Consider the following 20726-nt stretch of genomic DNA (forward strand, 5'->3'; position numbering starts at 1 on the left):
GTATAATTACCTCTGGGGTTTTTTTACCACTTAATTTCCCCCCCTCAAGTTTATTGTGTGGTCACATGGTTCCTTTTATGCTTTCTAGTTTAAAAATGACTTGGGAACCTTTCTACTTCTGATTTCTTTCTAAAAATTTTGAAACTCAACTGGTTTTGAGATAAGCTAGAGACTTTTTTGCCCATTTTGGTTCATCTTTGACAGTTTTGGTGTTCAAGAGGGAAGTTGAGGTGGTTGGGCAGGATGTCACGGTATAATTCACCCTAATGTACCTGCTATTCACCTTTAAAAGGAACTAGTATTCCTGTGTGCTTGGAGACTTGACTTTTTAGATTGGTCTTGCTGGGAGAGGTTTGCCTTGGAGGTTCTTCCTGGAGGTGTTGTAGTGATCCCTGTTAGCTAAGGAATGCAGGAAATGTGGGAGATAGGAAGACTTTGGGGTTGTGAGGAAGGACACATCAAGAGAAGACAAAGATTTTAGAAGGAAGATCTGCATCCTATCAAGGGAGGGAATGTATTGAAGAGAGGGAGGCTTGGCAAAGATCTGAGCAGGGGAGAGGTTGGGCTTTCGAGTTAAGAAAATAGGACAGCATGTGGAGGTGTGTGTGTGGAGATGGCTGGGTGTGGGCTGCTGGGTAGCCTCTTCCCTGTTGTGGGAAGGAGATTTAGGTTGATGTTGCCCTGTGTCTGGGGACCTGTCCTCCTCAGTGGCCCATCCCTCAGCCAAGGTGTGTTTCCTTGGCCAGTTTCCTTACTCTGAGCCATGCTGGGGTATGTGGCACATGTCTACAGCTCTCCTCTACATGAGGAAGGAGGGGCTGTTCTACAGCGTGGGGAGGGTTGACTTGCTGTGACCTAGATGCTGAGGATGTCTCGAGGCAAAGCACTGTTCAGCTAAATTGGAGGAAAGGTCTGGAAGGTTCCTGATTGCCAATGTTTGGCAGTCGTGCTTTGCCTTGATCCTTAAGAAACCATACACACCTAAGAAGAAATGCAAAGTCACAGAGAAGCACACAAAACGGTGAGCAGTCCAAAGTAAGGCTGTTCGGAAGGCCTTCAATTCAGCTCTTTTGTTTCAGAATAGCCTTTGCTGTTTCCCCCACGGCTCCTGCCTCCCTCTGCTAGCTCATGCAACAGCACCAGCAGCTTCCCCACACATTTTCTGCTGCTGGGTCACAGTGTGTCCTGTTCCCTTCCTGCTGCGCCGTGTCCACGTGTGCTGTACAGAACGGATAAGCGTGGTTCTCCATAGCACAGCAGTCCGGCTGTTTTGCAATTGCTCAAATACATTTTCCACTGTCCCTGGGAACGGGAGAAGTGTTTTCCCGTCTTTGAAGAGTACGATTGTTTTAAGTGTGAGATCCCAGGACGTCATCTTTCACTGGGTTTGGTAGTATGTAAAATGCTCTGCATGTTTGAATGTTTCTTTAGCTTTAGTAACTGCTGTGCATAGTCAGCATTTCTGCCGATCAGGATTTATGGGGTACCAAGTCAGCCACCCAGAAAAGGAGGAACATGCGTTACAACCTTTGCAGCTTTTGTAAGGAATGAGGCAAGGACTCCACAAGTGGCTACTTTTCCTTGCTAGTTTTTTCTTGAACCTTATTTTTTCTTATCCTGTTTTTTTCCTGAACACTAACAAGGACTAATAAGTCCCCTGAGGGAGGGGGTACATATAAGAAAATATGTGATCATAAAATTAAAGACTATGAGAATACATATGTATGGAAAAAGGAATTTATATTGCACAGTCTCAGTTCCAGCATTTCCTGTCTTTTAACTGTCTGACTTTACAGCACTAATAATAATCTTTTAATGCAGGTATGATTTTTTGTTTGCATAATGACACAGCTAAATTTGATTTAATTTCAAGGCATGCAGGGAAATAAGAAGATTGATGCCCAGAAAGTTTTTGTGGTGGAATTTTACTAAAGAATAAATGTTACATAACATTTCAAACACAGTGAGATCCTTCAAGATGAAGTGTGTGATATGAATGTAAAATATTTGCAAACTATAATTTAGCAACCGTTTTAAAATCACAGTCAGTATTCCAACCTCTTACATGCGGTGGGTGAGATCCTTTGTCAACTGAGAGCTAAGGGCAGTGAATGTGAGATTCATTAAGTAATTATATAGGAACATTAATTCCAAATTAATTTCAACAGTTGTTTTAGACATTAGCAACCAAATTAGGGGACCAAAGGCAAACAGTAATGCAGCTTAATACTTTTAATAAATGAAGGCATTTGAAGTGATTTACATAAATCGGATGATAAGTTCTCATTTAATGGGCTTCCAAGTGCCCCCGCCTCCCCTTTCCCGTTCACCTTCGAGCGTTTCCAGGCTGTGTGTGCTCTGCATTTACCCAGCTCACTTGTTACATCGTGCTTTTCTCAAATCCTTCCTACACTGGCTTTATAATAAGCGGTCAGACTTTCTGGAATTTGTTACCGTGAGCTGGAACCCTTTAAGGCTTCTGAATCTGCAGCGCTGGGAGGCATGGAAAGGGAATGGAGCCATTATTGACAAGGCTTCTAGGAAAATAAATGGTGGAGAACAAAAAAAGCAGATTAGGGTATTGGGGGATGCTTGCCTACAGGCAGGGCAGGGAGATGAAAACCAGCCCATCAGCAAGTGAATGGGTCACATGTAATGGATAATGACCAGCCTTTTTCATCTTTCCTGCAGTGAACTCAAGGCTCTTAATGAAAAGGAACAGGCACTGGTCTGGATTTACACTGCACCTGATGGAGGCGAGGCAGCTCGGTGACTCACCCGGGAGGCAAAACCAGCCCTGCCAATGCTCTAGCCGCTTCACCTGCCTTGGGTCCCTCCTGCCATGACCAAAATAAAAGCCCTTCCTTCACGCAGGAGCTGGTAGTGTGTAAGATGTAAAAGGCAAGATAGGGCTGCTGGGGAAGGTGGGCAATGGGCTGTGTTTCCCCACCTCGTGGTATTGGTTTGCAGTGTCCAAATAGGATGTGGTGGAACTGTACAATGCAAGCCTCTAACAAAGATTGACACGAGGAATTGTCCCAGTCACCGGGCTGTTCAGTGATACTGTCCAGCTGGCAGTAATGTTTGGACCCTGTTTTTCAAGACTTGGGTAACAAACTGATGCTATCAGCTACTTCTCCCTCAGGGAAAGCAGTGGGGTGGCTGGGTGGTAACAGCATATCCGGGAAACAAAGGTGCAATCATTCTGGTCGTGCTCAGCTCGGTACTGCTTTCTTACGCCAAAAGATCTGGTTCAGGCCAGAAATGCACAAAGAAGCGTAAGCTCTGGAAGAAGAGCTTGGTCAATCTTACTCTGAAGTATTTAAGATGTTAGCTTTCCTCCTCCCTTCCCAAGCTGCCTGTTGTGCCCTCTGTGCAGGTGAGTGTGAGCTGGCAGAGCTGAGACCCAAGCACATTTTCTTTTTGGCTGGCAGTTAGCCATGGAGGAGGATCCCAGAAGGACATGAGGGCAAAAAGGAAACCATGGCAGCAAGATGAAAAAAACACCTGTTTTCTGTCTGAAGGTTAAAATGGGAAAGGGTAAAAATCCCTCCTAAGCAGAAAGCAGCATCTGAGAGGGTATGTGAACACATCACGGGTTGAATCACTGTAAAGGGCAATTCACTCCAAATTATACATGTGAAATGGCAAGACCTCTAATGTAACAAGTCACGTAGATGGATCCATTTCAAGACTATTGCTTCAGTGGCTTTTTAGGGTATATTATTTTCTTTTTGTTCCTGGGACATATTAAAATTGCAGAGGGTGCTGTGCAAAGCAGACTTTATCTGACTGGTAGGACCTCAGTTCTCTGGGTCTCCTGCTACAGGACCCAGCTCCTGAGTGCTCAGTGCTGCAACCTGATGTGGGTTTTCAGAGCCAGGTTCCAGCTGCAGCTGACCCCTGGTACCTCAGAAGAGAAATGGGCTGTGCAGAGATGGCAGCAAGATGGGTACTACTATGTGTTGGCTACAGGGAGCCTCAGCTTCGGCCTAGGAATGTGGCTTTCTCCCAGCCTTTGACGTGACATTTCACAGATGAAGTATTAGCTGCTAAGAAATTTAAGGGATTTCACTAAAATGTGCACTGGATTCTGTTCCTTGCTCTGCTACTCTATGATCAATGTCCATTAGAAGAGAGAGCAAAGTAATGTTTCATTGCCTGTGAGCATAAGTAAGATTACAATGGTACTGTACATGTCTCCCAGGATGTCATTTCTAGGCATTTCTAGGCTGAAGCTTGCCTCATCAGAGCCTGTCTGCTCCCTTTGTAGGTGCTTGCTGTCTGTACCACAAAGAGGGTCTGGAATGGGGTGAGCTAGCCTTAGAGGAATTATAGCAGTTTAAAAAGTAGTTAAGAGTAATAAAGCCAATGAGTAGAGATTTGATTGCAACTTGATGGAGCTGCCGAAACTTCATGACTCATCTTAAATAGAGTATATATATTACATTTATAAATAGGCTTCTTTATTTTTGTGGTTCCTGTGGAATATTTAGCAATTGCTGTTCTTTTTAAAAATAACTTTGATGTTACACAGATATCTAGGGCTTGCAGGTTGTGTTGTTTATTGAGAAAACACACCCTTTAGCAGTAGCCTTCTGTCAGAACAGGCATGCTTGGTGCTTTTACAAGCACAGCATCAGGCATGGCCTTCCCACCTTGAGACTGCCAGTGAGACTGAAACAACGCACAGGATATTCTGCAGGAGAGGATGGAGCGGGTCGTGATGGCCATTCATAAAAAACCACAAATAGTGGATGCTCAGGGTCGGGCAGAAGGAATTATAGAGGAGTCTCCTGAGTGAAGACGTTAGGAGAAAGCAAGGGACACTGGCTCTGCTTCAGTGGATAAAATGGACTGGGTCCAGGTTGCATCTGCATTGAAAAGGCTGATGTGAAATGAGCTCTCTTCCTAACCTGAAGAACACCATACCTGAAAGGCACAGGGAACTTGGTCAGTTTGTTTCATCTAGGAGACAGTTGAATGGTGATTTTATGGCAGTTCTCAAGCTCCTTTATGAAGAAAATTGTCCCATAAGGAGATAGGTTTTTTAACCTCAGTATAAATGTAGAGCAAGACTGAGAAACTGGAAGCTCAAGTTAGACAAATCTGTGTTGTACATTTTTGCAGCAGGTTCTGAACTGAACCTCTCTCAAATTAAGTGGTCTGCCCACCATGGAACTGGTAATCAAGATTCTTCTTGATGCTTTGTGATGGCTGAGAGAGAGTTGGTATAGATGCAATGCAGGAATGGCAGGATGCAAATACGGATATGTTAAAGGGGAGAAGGACAGACGAGTGTTTCTGTGTTTCCTCACCATAGCTTTCCTGTTTTCCTTTTGCTCAGCACTGCAGTGATTTTTGCTGTGCATTAATGGTGTGTGACGTGAGTCTCATGTTGTGCCATCTCTAACCTCTTCCATGACAGAAGGCACTAAGTCAGGCAGTTTGCCTCCCAAGGTCTTTGCCTCTTCCTGGTTTTGCTTCCTTGATGTCCAAGGGTGTTTGTCAATTTCATATTAATGTGGGATCAGAACCTGGAGACTTAGAACATGAGGAAAAAATGATCTTGCAGCCATGGATGCAAGGAATCACCGCAGGGTTGTTTGTGGTGTATACGGAGCTGTTCCTCAGGCCCCACTGAACTGCTGGGTCCTTCTGTGTATGAGGGCTATGGGTGTCCTTTCCCTCTTCCTTCAGAAGGCTGCAGAGAGAGAGATTCAAATACAAGGTCTTAACTAGATTCAAATTCCATACAAAGTTTCAAAATACTGAGCAAGATGTACAAATTCTCAAATTTCAAGGAGTTGGAGTCCAGTGGTTGCAGTCCATCCTGCTGGAACCATATTGTGGGCTTCAGCTCTGTGAATTGGGATCATAAATTGATTTTTCCCTTAGGAAGTCATATTAGCAAGAGCACTCAGGGGGCTTCCTCCTCGGTTTTGCTGAAGGCAGTTCCAGTAGGTGGAAGAGTCTCATACTGGGCTCACCTTTGCCATTCCCACAAAGATTTTGAAAGCAAGAGAAGGGGTCAAGGAAGAACCATGGAACTAACTCAAAAGAGATTCCCCACAGTAAAACTATTGCGTGTATTGACAACATAGCACAGAGTTGTCACAGAACAAAACTGCCTTAATGTAGTGAAGGTGCCACATGCCTGAAGAGCAGCTGTGAGAGGTCAGACCAGAGGCTCTGTGCCCAGAGGTGTCGGCTGTGGGGAGAGTCTGGTTGGGAGGAGTATCCCTACAGCCAAAACTGCCCCTCAGAGACATGCCACTCGTGCTGGTAGCAGGTAGACACAGGTGCCCTGTTTTGAGTGGGGAAATGGTTGTGGAGAAGTGTTTTTGCCTTCATGTGTGGATATGTCCATGGTGCAAGCTGGTGACTTTTACAGCTATGAGTGACAAGCAACAGTGATCGTTTGAGGCACTTCAGCATCAGCTCTGTCCTGAGTACCGTTAATCCTCACCACAGATTGCTCTTACTGAAGCTTCAAGTGATTGGAGAGACTGCCCAATGTTCATGAAAGAAGTTGAACCTCTTTAATCTACCTCTGGAATATCTTGAAAACAAATATATTGATTCATTTGGGAGGGGATGGGGTAAGTCAAATATTGTTTTAGTGAGTTTGAAAAAGGAAAAATGTAATTGTAGAGACAGCAAGAGAGATGTGAAAATGCAAAAGAGGTAAACCCCTCAACAGCCACTGAACTGAAGAGGGTAAGAAAGATTGAATCCAGGCTGTGGTCACCTCAGAGGCAAAGGATCCAGTGTTCCCAGGGAGGGACATGTTGCATCAGGATGAGCACTTGTGCCGGCTCCCTGTGCCTGAGTGCTGTGTTTCACCAGTGCCTGGTAGGCAGAGCGGCACCAGGGCCTGGGCTGTGCCTCTCTGTGTCAACATACCTGTTTTAGAAGGTGATGGCAAGCTCCCAGTTGGATGTCTTTTGTGGAGAAACCTTCCCATGGGTAGATACTCCTCCTTCAGGAGGATGTTCTGGTTTTGCTTGCTCTGAAATGTTGGAAATAGTTGCTGGTTTTCCAAAGACACCTTGTTGCGCAAGCTGTTGCGTGTCCCCACCTGGGCACACCCTGTGGCGTTAGCCACAAGGTCTCTGGACAGAAATGATTGTTTTTCAGAAAGTCTTTCATTCCTGAAGCCAAGAGTCTCTGCAGGAATGTATCTTTTTGAGCTACATTCAGATCTGAGATCAGGATAAACATAGAAGAGAGCAGGAGACTACAGGGATACCGACAACTCCTTATCCAATAGTAGGGAGTAGCTAGGTGGGTGGTGGTCCCCTTCCACACCCCTACCTACCACCCACCAGTGGAGGATCTTTGCTCTGGGTGTAGGAGTGGCAGCCAGAGCCACCAGTGATTTGCCAGGCAGGGTCTTTGTCACTTGTCATGCAGAGTTTCAGGAGCTCCTGGGTTTATGTTGAAGAAATGGTAATAAATGGAAATTCCCCACCCCCCCCCTCCTTCCCCCACACCACCTAGTCACCTATTTCTGCTGTTCTAAGGAATTCACAGTCTGAGACCCTGTTGGTCATTTTTATGTGGTAAAGTTTGCTGAATTTATAGCAGCACTGTTCTCACTATGTTCAATCACCCAACACTTATGTATCTGAAATTTGTACCTTCTCATAAAAGATGCCTCATTTTCTGCTTTCTTCTGCCAAAACAGTCTTGCTCAGGTTGCCAGAACTGTCTTTTAATAGGGTTTCAGACCACAGGAGAGGTTTGATCTCAGTGCAACCCAAATGGGTCCATATATTGTTACACCTCCCATGGACCCTACATCTTCCAATCTGCCATTTGTCCTTCCACTTCCATCAGGGAATGTGGTACATGTAATTGCCCACAGACTTTTCATTCCTAGCGTGCAAATTAAAAACTATCCCCTGCTCAGAAATGGGGGAAATTATGGGAAGGGGTGTTGGGCTGGAGGAAGGTGCACAGAGCTCCAGGACACCAAAGAGTAAAGGGGAACTGTGGGCTCCCCTCAGCTGCCATCTCAGAGGGGGTGAAGGTGTTGGGATGGGAAGAAGAGACATTGGCTTCTCAGCAGGGTTAGCACTATGACAACATGTACACCACTTTCAGTATTCCGCTTTACTACTACCACTGTCACTCTTACCATTTGCAAATAAGGAAATCACACACTATTAATGATCAGAAGAAATTCCTATGAGACTTTCTGAATAAAGTGGTCTTTTGTGTTATTGGAGGCCAATGTTCCCTTGCATACTCACCCATTGCTTCAATGGCTTTGAAGTCACATTTCTGTTTCAATTGACATAAAACTGACCAAAGGCAATATCATAGTCACAGGCCTGTGTTTAGTTTCATTGGGTATGCATTAACATTTCATGGAGGTAAAACTGCCTAAAAATCACTTGGTGATCACCAGTGCAATGCTCAAATAAGATTGTGAAGTCACAAGGTGGAAATTCACATTCCTATTAATGAGATGGAAGTTGAGTAACAGCAAAGGGAATGTCCATAAAACAGGAGGTGTGCAGAGCTGCATTATTATAAGGGCCATCGAATCACACATACGGTGTCAGGGAGTTGGCACTGCTGATTTTGCTGAAAACTCAGCAATTTAAGTAACCTAATCAAGTGTCATAATTAATTGGAGGTTCATTTCCTCTCTTGGAAAACGTTACTGGTAGTCATTGCTTGCTAAAAACAAATTAACTCTCCCCACAGTGGAATGAGGGTGTTTCTCCCTCTTGCCAACAGAAAGCCATTGGCAGCGTGCATCCAGGGGGCACAGTGGGCAGCCATTCAGTCCTTTAAAAGGGGTGCAATGCACTCACACACAGAGGAACCCCCGTCGAGAGGATGCTGGGGCTTTCATGACAGCTTCACCATCCATTAACGAGCTGCCCTCGATGCCAGAGGGGCATGTGTGTTGGGAAGTGGTGTTGTGTGATGTTGCTTTCTTCTTTGTTGCATCTATGTGTTACAAAGAAGTCTGAGTGCAGAGGTGCTCAGGTGTGCCCCTTGCACAGGTGGCATTCATGGCTGGTGTGAGGTCACCTCTCGCTTGCCAAAGTGCAACCAACACTCTCTGTGGAAGAGTGCAGCTCCAGCAAAGGGGATCATCTCTGCAAATGCCATAACCAGATCACAGGCAAGTCCAGTGGTGTTAAACACTTCCCGTTTCGCACTCAGAGAGCAAAGTATTGCTTCTTTAATGCGTTTTGAAATAACCTTTTTTGGATTAGCCCATACAAGAGATAACACTATCTCTTAAAGTTTGGCAAAAGGAGTATCTCAGTTCATAGGAAAAGGTTTTGTAATTTTATTTTAAGAAACACTTGGAAGATAGTCAATTTTATTTTTGAAAGAAATGTAAGCTATGTTAAAAAGCTGTCATTTTTGTAAATCAGAATTTCTGACCTCCAAACACACAATATGGTCTTCAGTGAGCAGATTTCTGTGGGCTCTGCAGAAGTACTTTCACCAGGTAGCTCTATTATTGTGCCAACTTAGTGTAATCATTGTAATCAGCCAAACCAGTTACAGAGTAGCAGCCTACTATACACATAATATTCTAGGTGTATATTAAGGATGTTCTGTTAAAATTGGTAAAAGTCCTTTAGCAAGAAGAAAAGCCGTCATCACTATTTTTTTGTGTGTGTGTTTCATTTTAGTGAGGACTTAAATATAGTAGCATTTATATTTTTCACCTTGGAAAATATTTGTACTCTAAACTAACGCATTAAAGCTTCGAGCTTGAAAACACTAATGCACAAGAGTGACTTTATTTATACATTAGGAATATTTTAGTCTAATGGTCTAATGTTTGCAGAACCAGATTCTGAAAATAATGTACTATTTTATGTTGTATCACTATTGGTTCAGAAATTAATGGATGCTTTATTTAAATCAGGCATTTAGAGGGAAGCTTTGTAACTTGGCTGTTTTATGCTATCATATTGTTGGAAGAAACAAAATATGAGGGAATGGGAATTGAAAATAGAGGGAATGAAATGAACACATATGAAATGTTCAAGATGTGAGGCACACCTGCTTCAGTCTGAAATGTCTCAGATTCAGAGCAGAGGCAATTTTCAACGTTTCCTCTGACCCAGGATTTAGTAAAACTCTTGATCTGTCTTTTCAAGACTGAAAAATCCTTTCATCATTTTGGTCTCCATCAGCCCCAGAGGTTAAATCTTCCATTTCAGCTCCGATTATCACAAATGTGGTTCTGTATGAGTGGAGACCCCAGGTTTATCCAGGACTGGCCTTTGCATTCAAACTCAACTGCTTTTTCTTCCAAAGCTCACATAGACCAATTTGTTTAATGCTCTGGATATTAAGTATAGTCATCACAGAGAGTGGTTGGGACTTTTTAACTGGAAGAGTGAGCAGTCTGTGGCTTCAGCCAGGATGGAAAGAGGAAGCTGAGGTAGACAAGCAACACTGCTGGAGGAAACGCAGATAATTCTACACACAGCTATCTGTATTTGTTTCTGGCAGTAATCCTTACTAGACCTTTTATTAAAGATCTAAGGTGCTGGTAGTGGAAAAATACAACACCTACCTCCATGAAAAGTACTTTTTGACTCCTTTAAGATTAGATTTCCACCCCAAAGTTGAGGTACCCTTTTCATTGCTGTTTCTGTCACCCCTGAGTACCTGGTGTGGCCATTGTGGTGGCGACTGGATATGTAGCACATTCCACTGGATGCTGAGTTGGGTGAGCTGTAACTCAGAGCAGGTGCAGTGCTCTTGGGTGGTTAAGCAGTTTCTATCATCATGACTATAATTTACTGTTAGCAAAACAAAACTCTTATTAAAAAACCCAAACAACCAAGTAGCTAAATAACCTTTATTCTGTCCTGTCACTTTATAGTCACAATCCACAGTTTCATGCTTGAGCCACCAAGGTGTGGAGACCAGCCCTTCTCACATGCTCCTGTGGCAATACTTGGACATTTCACTCAGAGGAGCACCAGGGAGTTTCCCCAAAGCAGCAGAGCTGGTTGTGTAGGGAAGCTAGGAGTAGAAATGCCAGTGAGAATGAAATAATGACAGTCACAACCCTCCACCTAAAATAGAACCTCAGTTGCACAGACTGTAGTGTCACCACAAGTATAACTCCTTCCCTGGCCTACGATCTTCACAGAAATGGAGAAGGGACAGAAAGAGACCTCTGGATGGGAGGTTTTGTGCTCACCAAAATGGGCTATTGCTTTCCTGAGTAAATGCAACGTGAACTTGTTGAGAAACAGAGTTGAACTACTTTACCTTCTACATGACAAATGTTTTTCTACTGCATCATGACCCACAGGAGCTCAGCATCCCCCTGTGAAGAGCTGGACATCTCTCTTTTTTCTGCTTTGGCTCTCTGCAGCTGTCCAGCTCTGCTTTCCACTACAAACATTCCTGGCTGAAGCTTCATTATACACCTTGTGGTGCATATGTACTCTTTGACCAACAGCTTTCAAAAATGGTATCTGCCTTTTCTTCCTAAATAGACCCCTTTTACACAATAACTACCATGCATTTCTGACTGTGAATATGTAAATAGGTGAAAAAGAAAATGTATCCACTGTCACAAAGAATAACATTGCAGCCTTAAACTTCAGATCCATTCAGAATGATTTGCTAACATTTGGTCCTCCAAGTTGGAGTTCCAAAATTGCCTGTCTTGTGCAATTTTCAAACATTCCAACTGCACAGAGTGAAGAAAAAATAGCTATTTCCAAGAGAGAGAAAACTCCATTTAACATGTTTTACAAAGTACTAAATAGCTTTCATATTTCAGATGAAGAGCAGAGAATTTGTCCTTTGTGCTGTACTTACTAAGTACTTGCAATATTGTCTATTCCAGGTAGTTTCAAAGATACTATAACATTCTGCATTACTATGATTATTTATCAAAACCAAAATCATGTACCTGTTTATAAATCAGGAGCTCAGTGGGAAAAATTTAATTTTTGTTGCTTTTAATTTCTTGAAGAACTGAAATAATTTCCATTGAAATTATTTTGCAAGACTAAAGCTTTCTCTAGTCTGCTTGCTAAATAAAATTGCAAAGTATAAGGTGCTTTGGGTATCATTCAACAAAAAAGCTGAATATCTAATTGTAGTCAAGCATCCTTAATGTCAGGACTGGTGCTGCCTTCTTTACTCTGGGTCTTCTGTCACATTAGAGTTTTTTATAGACACAGGAAATTATTTTTCCTTATGTAAAGATATTTATGGAGTGTACTTCATAAAACAGAACTGCTATTTAATCAGACAGGTGAAGGGTGACTCCCTATAAAGTCTATTTGTCTGCACAATAGTCATGTTTGCACAAAGAAAACCTGATTTACATGAACGCAAACCTGAACTACAGAGGAGAGTAAAGGAAAGGCCCAGTAAGACTTGTGCAAGAGAGCCTAGGCTCAGTGGGGGCTGAAGCTGTACAGTTATTTATTTCTAGTATCTGAGCCAAGGGCTGCCCTTTCAGTTTGCAGAAACCTAGCCCACAAACACGGGTAACTGCAGAGCATATACACCATTTTGATTTATACTACATTCTTCCAAGAATATTGATGTTTTATCATTGGTTTTTGTTAACAATTGTGCTTACAAACTTTTCTGAGAAAGAGCCATGTTTTCTCATCATGGCTGAGAATTCAGAAGCCTTTGGAGCTACTTTGTATTAGGTAATATTCCTAAATACCCATGATTCCTAAAAACATCTGAATTATTCCTATGCCCTTTAAATCGTTAAAATCAAACAAAACTTCCCTCAAAATAATTAAAGGTTCCACACCAAATTTTTGCTAATGTGCAATTGATTTGTATGTGATGCAAAGTACCTTGGAGCTGGTAAGAATTGTGTGTTTATTTCTGTAGACTTGATGTGTTGGAACCAGGTCAAAACTTGTAGTTGAGACAACTGATGCCAAAAAATAAGAAACTTTTTATGGCAGAAGGAAAGCAGTCTTTTGAGCGGGGCATGCTTGATTTGTGGATATGACATAGTGCAGACTTCCTTGCCATATTTTCAGCATTTTGTCCTGCCCTCTGGGCTTGAACTATCAGGAGAACAATTTGTCTTGTGATGTTTGGTCTTTCTGCTGCTGATGCCAGAGTAAACTAAGGAGAGAAAAGGCAAGTGGAAATTAAAAGCCTGCCACACAAGAATCAAAAACTAAGGTTAAACTTTAGATGTCTTTTATTTTAGTTCTTCACTTCTCTCTAATATGACCTGAAATACATGACAGCTACTTCTGAGGATAGGTCTCTGTGGTATTTCCCAAAACAACCAAAATCACACGAACACCTTTAGAGTGAAGTCTGGTCAGAGGCAACGTGAATCACTTTGAGCTCTCAGCTGGTGTGGTCACAGACAGAATATTTGGCAGCAAAACAGCACATCTTCCACTGAGACATGCACGTCACCATCTGCATGTCCCAGCAGCTCCCGTGCTGCTGATCCGACCCCTCCTCCGAGAAGCTGCAGCACGACTCCAGGGTGTGACTGCCAGCATCCCTAAGCATTCGAGCCATTGGTCCCCAGAGGCAGTGGCTGTGATGCCGGCTGAGAGCCAGGCCTGATGGAAAACTGACACCTGCAGTTGGGGCAGCAGCAGATTTCCCCAGTTGGATGGGAAATCTAAGAGGAATTTTGAGTCACGTGCTCAGTGTCATCCCATGAATCAGGAGTGATGGCTCGTGGCTGCAGTGTCAGGTGTGCAGCAGAATAAAAACCACCAGCCCAGAGGAGACAGATTAGATGGAAGGACTAAGGAACAGTCCTGAATCGAATAAGGAATATTTCAATGATGATAAAAGACACCTTGTTATTAAAAAAACATTGCTGATCTACCAATACTGAGTAAGTGCCAGGAAATGCAACAGCTAAGTGAGAAACAATGATGATGATGTGCTCTTTGTAAATGTGAGGATGTCTTGTGGTGGTGCAGGAATCTCCAGCACTGTGGCTGGAAAGTCAAATTGGCTTTTGTTCCCAGTGTACTGAGCAAACACCAACACAGGGTCTGCACCATGCAGAAAACATCTCCCAGATCAGTTTCCAGCATCTTAGGAAGAGTTCACTGCCAACTGCTCAGAAATAACAAATATTTGGCTGCACGTATGGTAATTTCTCACTCTCTGCTCCCTCCGTGTCAAAATGATTATGTATATTCTTCAGAGTTGATAAAGTTACTCAGCTCCAAAGCCAAAAACATGTGTTGAAAAGCCGAGGTTCATTAAAGGCTCTTTTTTGATTCCAGCCATTTCACACACATTTTCCCTGAGCTGCGGCAAGCTTCCAGCATGCCTGAATCCAAATGTTGCTCTTCTTACAGGCACATAGTTTGCCAAGACTCAGGTTATTCCTTCTCCTTGCAATGCAATATTTGTTACTGACCACTGCTGTGTGGAATGAACCCAGTGGCACCAGCTTGGCTGTTGCATGTGAAAAAAATTCTGGTGCCTCAGTTTTGGGAGTTTTGACATGTTTTATTTGCATTTATTTGCACATGTCTAAGCATTATTCAATTGTCAAACTATCGTGTTGGTGGTGAGAAATCAGGTAAACTATAGAAGTGAATTGGCAAGATTTTCATTTGTAGAAAGTAATTTGTCTCCACTGTAATGCACATATATATTGTCAGGTCAGAAAGAGGAGCCTTGAGAAATCAGAATGAGATTTATCAGCTCAGTTTCAGAGTCATGTTTGCTTGCTTTATTTGCATAGCGTAGCAAAGAAAATCCATCTCTCCTGCTGTTTTCTATTTCCCGAGAGCCCCCTTCACCCCTCTCACCAGTCCTCCCTTTGCTAGTCCCACATAAACAGAAAATGGTGCTGGCATATTTTACTATGCAGAAAGCTTGTAACCTTCCCACCCTGACAATTCCCACATGCAACCATGGGGGTCTAGATAGATACATCATTGCTAGAAGGGCATTTCTTCCCAAGGGCATATGATTGCTGCCTCTATTTCCCATCTTAGCCATAAACCTGCACAAAAAGGTTACAGATCACAGAATATTCTGAGTTGAAAGGGACCCACAGAGATCATCAAGTCCAGCTCTTAAGTGAACAGCCCATACAGGGATTGAAACTGTGGCCTCTGTGTTATCAGCACCATGCTCTAACCAACCCAGCTAAAAAGGATGCTTCTCTTTTGCTTTGCCTTCTCAAGGCCCCAGTCTTGGCAAGAGTCACAGGGCAGACTCTGGTGACACAGAGGACAACATTGAGCTGGCTCCTTTTTGGGGCACACCAGTCAGTGGGGCTTTTGGCTCGTGTGAAGGACAGCACGTCTGACATATTCAATGTCATAACAAAGTGAGATTCCCAGACCATCCATTTAGTGCTGTCCTATTTTTCTTGCTGCACCAGGAGATTGCTTCTTGGTTTTACTTGGATTGTTACTGGAGTCAGGACTCTGAAGCCATAGCATGGCTCTGCCAACTCTACTACTCAGACATAGTATGAGTCTTCTAAATATGGCGTGTAAAACCATGCTTACCTGGAGAGCTGTCCCTCATTTGGTGACAACAACAGGTTCATCACAGTGTCTCCATTGCTGCAACACCTTTTGCATTACAAATTAGTTTGAAGCAATGAGGCAGGCAGCAGCCACATTGTCAGTAGGTACAATGAAGCAGAGCAGAGAGGTACATGTGACAGAAGAAAGACTGGAGATACCAGGCCACAGCTCTTCACAGCTCTTCAGGTATTTTCAGAATAACTTTTCTGGCTTTTATTTTTGGGTTCCTTAAAAAGAAAGTGCCTTTTGCTTTTCTGGGGCTTCTGCTCCTCAGTCTCTGGAGGCTGTGCTGCTCCTCCTGTTTCACCATGTGTCAAGCAATGCGTGATGTACCACAATTACCCCAAGGGTGGCAGTCCCTGGGGAGACCTGACAGCACAGTTCAGATCAACAGAGACTTTGAGTTATTTTCAGCTAGTTTTAAAGATCATTCAGTAATTCCCTTATATATTCTACAGATTCTGATCAAGAATTTTCCTCTTGCAATCTTTTAAGTCAAGAGCAAAAATCACTCCTTATTTTCTCTTACAAGCAGGAGCAAGGGGACTCTTCATTTCAGCAATGCAATGGCAAACTATGAATTTAGGACACCAGGCTTTAGAAGTGGGAGTCCAAACGAAGGGCATCTGGTCTTTTTTTCAGATTCAAAGAGAAAAGACCTACTTGATTTTGAGCTACTTTTAGGTATCCTTTCCTTGGTGTCTTCTTGGCCTTCTCCTTCCACAAGACAGTTTCTCTCACTAGACCTACTGCACTACAGATTGTGAAACATCCAGAATCTCTAAAATGTCAATGTATTGATTCTTCTCAGTCCTTGACAAGGAGGAGCAGGTTTCCCAGGATGTCTGTGCCGTTTCCATCCCAGGAGAGGTTAAAAATCTGGCTGAATAAAGCTCTGAGCAACCTCATCTGATCTTGAGCTGACCCTGCTGTGAACTGGAGGCTGGATCAAGACCTGCCGAGATCTCTCTCACCCTAAATTATCCTGTGATCTCATAGACTACACTAGGTCAGAATAGTATGATCTACTTAAAGTTGCAAAAATTAGAGCTGGTTCTTTACTGGGACCTAAGAAAGAACCCTGAGTAGAAAACCAGAAAAACTCTATTGCTCTCCCCATGAGAGGTAAGTAATGAGTGTGTTGACATAGAGTCTCTCCCTCTTCATCCAGTAAGATAACAGTAAGATAATCCATAGTCTGGCTGTGTATGGTTTGGGCACACAGCACTGGCTCAGAGTTTTGGAAGATCCTTCTCTGGCTGTAAGGGTTATCCCACAGAGCGGCACTGCAGAAGGGATGGAGCTCTGCCAGGGGTTAACCACCATTTTGCTGGATATCTGCGGGCACCTTTTTTCCAGCACCTTGGGCACAGCCGCACTTTGGGCACCCCATGTGCCTCTGTGAGCAGGTGCAGGCTGGCAGTGAGGAGTGAGAAACTCGGGTCTCTGCAGCTGCTGGGTCAGGATGAAGCCTTGCAGGATACAGGATACAGCTGTGTTTTTATCCTCACAGAGGCTGGTGGGGCAAGGAAAGGGAAACCTAACCCTCAGCATTGGCTGTGGGGCTGCTCAGAGTTTTCAGCAATTTCTCAGAGGATATGACCATGTCAGTAATTTGCCAACATCAAATAGCTACTGTGAGCAGCATGGGCTAAGGATGACAGAGATCTAAACCTTGATAAGCTTCAGATCTGAGTATGGGACATGACACTGAAATTGGTGGTTTGAGCTTCTTGAGATTTTTTCCTCCTATATTGCAACTACCGCATAGCTGGTATGATTGCTAGCAGAAATAGCAATTTCTGGACTTGTTGAAACTCTGATACCAATAGGATGTTTTTCACTGTCTCTATCAGAAAGTGATCAGATATGTAACCAAATTCAGTGTTACCAATTTTTATATATTTGTTGTGACTGTGAAAACAATTTGTTCTATTTACAGCTCCTAACTGCTCTTGCTGTTTCAGAACTATAACTTTTTGTTTGAATGAAGGGTACATTTTTAGTCCTTACAGCTGGAGACAAAAGCTTGAGGTCCAACAACCTGTGCAGAGACACCAGCAAAGCAGATGTGTGATAACACAGGCGTTATCTCCTTCTTGCTTCTAATTTTGTCCAAACTGAACTCAGTACTGCCTAAGCTATGTTATCACCTACAAGATTTCCTCCAGCTGTTGAACATGGCTGGGAAATCCATTTTTCTGTTGATGGTGCCTGCATTCCAAGAGCTGTTTGTTACTACATCACATTGCTGAATGTTGTCCTACATCTCTGCTTCCAAAGAAAGGGCTTGGGCACATCCCAAGTGTCTCTTTGGCAGAGCCAGCTTGCTTGGATAAAGGGCTGAGGATGCTGATCTGCACTTACCCAGTCAGCTTTGCTGGTTGAACTTAGGATAACTCCTTTCCACCCACACATGGTAGGATGGGCATAGCAGACCCGAAAAGGAACCTCAGTGTGTGGCCATTCCCCCATTGTTAGGGCTGAATGGAAGTCCCGGGCAAAGCTCTCCACACAGGCACAGCCTTGTCCTTCCTTCACAGCAGAGAGGTGATGTCTGTATTTTCCCCTTTTGGATGCTGTAGCAACTTAATCTGTAGGATTTCCTTTCTTGCACTCAGGAGACATTTTTAATTCCCTATCTTAGCACTCCATTATAATTTTGCTGTGGAAGGAGGTGGCAATTTTTATGTCAGGGCTGCTGGGCATAGAGCAGGATCTGGATGATAAGTACAATAAAATGAAGGTGTCAGATAAACGCTTTTGCAATGCCTTAAGAATTATCCGATTTCCTCCTTCCACAAAATGAGGGTGTTTCCTCAGTCCGTACTTATCGATCATTCATGGCCACTGACACCCCACTGGCCAGTGAGCTGCCCAAGAGATCCCGTGGGCACACGCTCCCAGCAACAGCCCTTAGTGTGTGGTCTGTGTGGGCAACTGAGGCAGTTAAATCATCCTGGTTATCATCCCTTTCACTCACCCCCTGCCATGAAAAACCACTGCAAGGAGAAAGGAGAGGTGGGGAGAGGGAAGGGGGAAGGGGAGCTCTTGCAGGAGTTTTTGCCTGGATACAGTTGCTATAGGAACCACTTATGGAGCATCTCGGTGCCTCCACTATAGAAGAAAATTTGCTTGTCCTTAATAGTGGGCAAAGTCATTTACCCATAGGTGTGTACATTTAGCCCCTGCTGACCCCCAGCAGGACAGGATCTCCTTGGCCAGGGCAGCAGGGACTGCCAGCACTTGCAGCAGGGGAAGAGGCTCCATTGTTTGACAAGGCAGGACGTGGAAAGAGTGATGCTCCCTCTGCATCTGCAAACAGCAGTGGTGGTGCTCAGAGCACTGCTGCGGTTAATGGACAGCAGTGGAGGGTCTGTGGTGGGCAGGGAAGAGGAGAAGAAGCCAAGAGATAGGGACAGAAATCTGGATTTTTATTGCAAATGGTTCAGGAATAGAGAAAGTGTACGTAAGCTCCAGAAGAAATTGAGTAGAGGAAAAGATGAGAAAAGAAATCAAAGCTGTAGGAGAGATGAGTGGCATTAAAGGTGCAAACCTTGGAGAGCGAAGCAGCACTAGTGGAAACTGCCCAGCTTGGTATTTGTAATGTGCACTGGGATCCTTGGATGGAAGACCTAAGTAGAAAGAGCAATACTGTCTTTTAATATAATTTTGATAGCTTTTGCAATAGCTATTAGTTTCAGTCCTTGAAACCTCATCTTGATGAAAACTGCAGTGGTGGCTCTGTGTCATTATCCTGCTGCTAGGTGTACATTTGTACTTGATGGTGTGGTACAAGTGCAGAGATTGCAGCTGCTGGAGCAGGGACTTATCAGCTCTATATTAGGGCTGCTCTTGACCCTTGGTTTGTGGGGAACAGTTCATTGGCAGCCAGGAATAGACCACAGACAACAAGTTAATGACCTTTTCCCACCAGTTCAACAGGGAACATAACCACAAATTTAACATTGCTGGCAGAGCCTATATCAGAGGAGAACAGTACAAATCACTGCGGAGCAGTGAGGGGAGCCTGGGAGGCAGGGAAAAGATGAAACCAAATTACATGAAGGATGCCCAAGTTCAGCAAAGCACTTGAGTAGCTGCCTAATTTTAAACCATAACTAGCACAAAGTACGAGCCAATTTGGAGTGATCATAGAAGGAACAATCTAAGGACGGCTCAACAGAGCAGTGTCGCTTAGCAGGAGCTCAAACGAGCAGAAGAAAAGCAGAGGCAAACTTTAAAATGGCTCAGAGTAGGCAACAAGTAGGTGAGCAGAGGTCAGGTGAAGAAGTGCAACATGACAGAGGAGGAAAGTGGCACCAATAGGAGTGAATTATAAGCTGTTATGATAAATGACAAATGGATTATGGTAAATAGTCTTGATGGCCTATTTGTAGGCTACAAATCAACAAGGGTTGGAACCTATTTACCATGAGATGCACTTTAACTTCACAAATTAATGATATAACCCTACACAACTTCTGCTAAATGCAGCACTCCACAAAATTACACAATTTAGGTAAGGAAGCGTGAATTTCATATGTCAACTAATATAAATACAATATTTATATAATTGTATTTTTTCAAATACAGGAATTTAAAAAAAAAACCACCACACATAAATTGAGCAAACGAAAAGTTTATAGACTTTGTGCTATAAACATGTGTTGTTGTGCACTGCCAACAGGACCTGGATTGAAAGTGTTTTTCCTGTAGTCAGCTCTGCAAAGGTTTGCCACCATGAAGCTCCTGACCTCAACAATTATGTATGTTTCTAGATAGGTATTTATGCCTATTTTCTTTCAAAAATATCCTGCCACTACTGCTCATGTTTTATGCCTAATCTCATAAAAGGCACAAGGAAGAGCATTTGGTAAAAGCCAGGAGACAGTCATACACCCACAGCTGACATGCATAGGACTGCTTCAAGTGGTGGTGTGTTTTAAAAATACTGGCAGTGGTGGTCTGTTCCCAGCTGTCCTCTATACAGACTAAAAGTTTACAAAAAGTACTGCTTGTGGTCAGTGGATTCACTGGTTTGGGCTCAGAGCTCTCAGAAAACTGGGACAACCATTTCTCCTGTGACCTGGATGGGCGATACACACATCTAACCATTAGGCCTCACAACTGATCTCCCAAACATCAAGGAGAGAGCAACAGATTTTAGATACCTGTAACTCATGAAGGGCAGGAGTCAAT

Source organism: Corvus cornix, chromosome 2 (assembly GCF_000738735.6).
Source record: "Corvus cornix cornix isolate S_Up_H32 chromosome 2, ASM73873v5, whole genome shotgun sequence".
NCBI classification, from domain to species: Eukaryota; Metazoa; Chordata; class Aves; order Passeriformes; family Corvidae; genus Corvus; species Corvus cornix.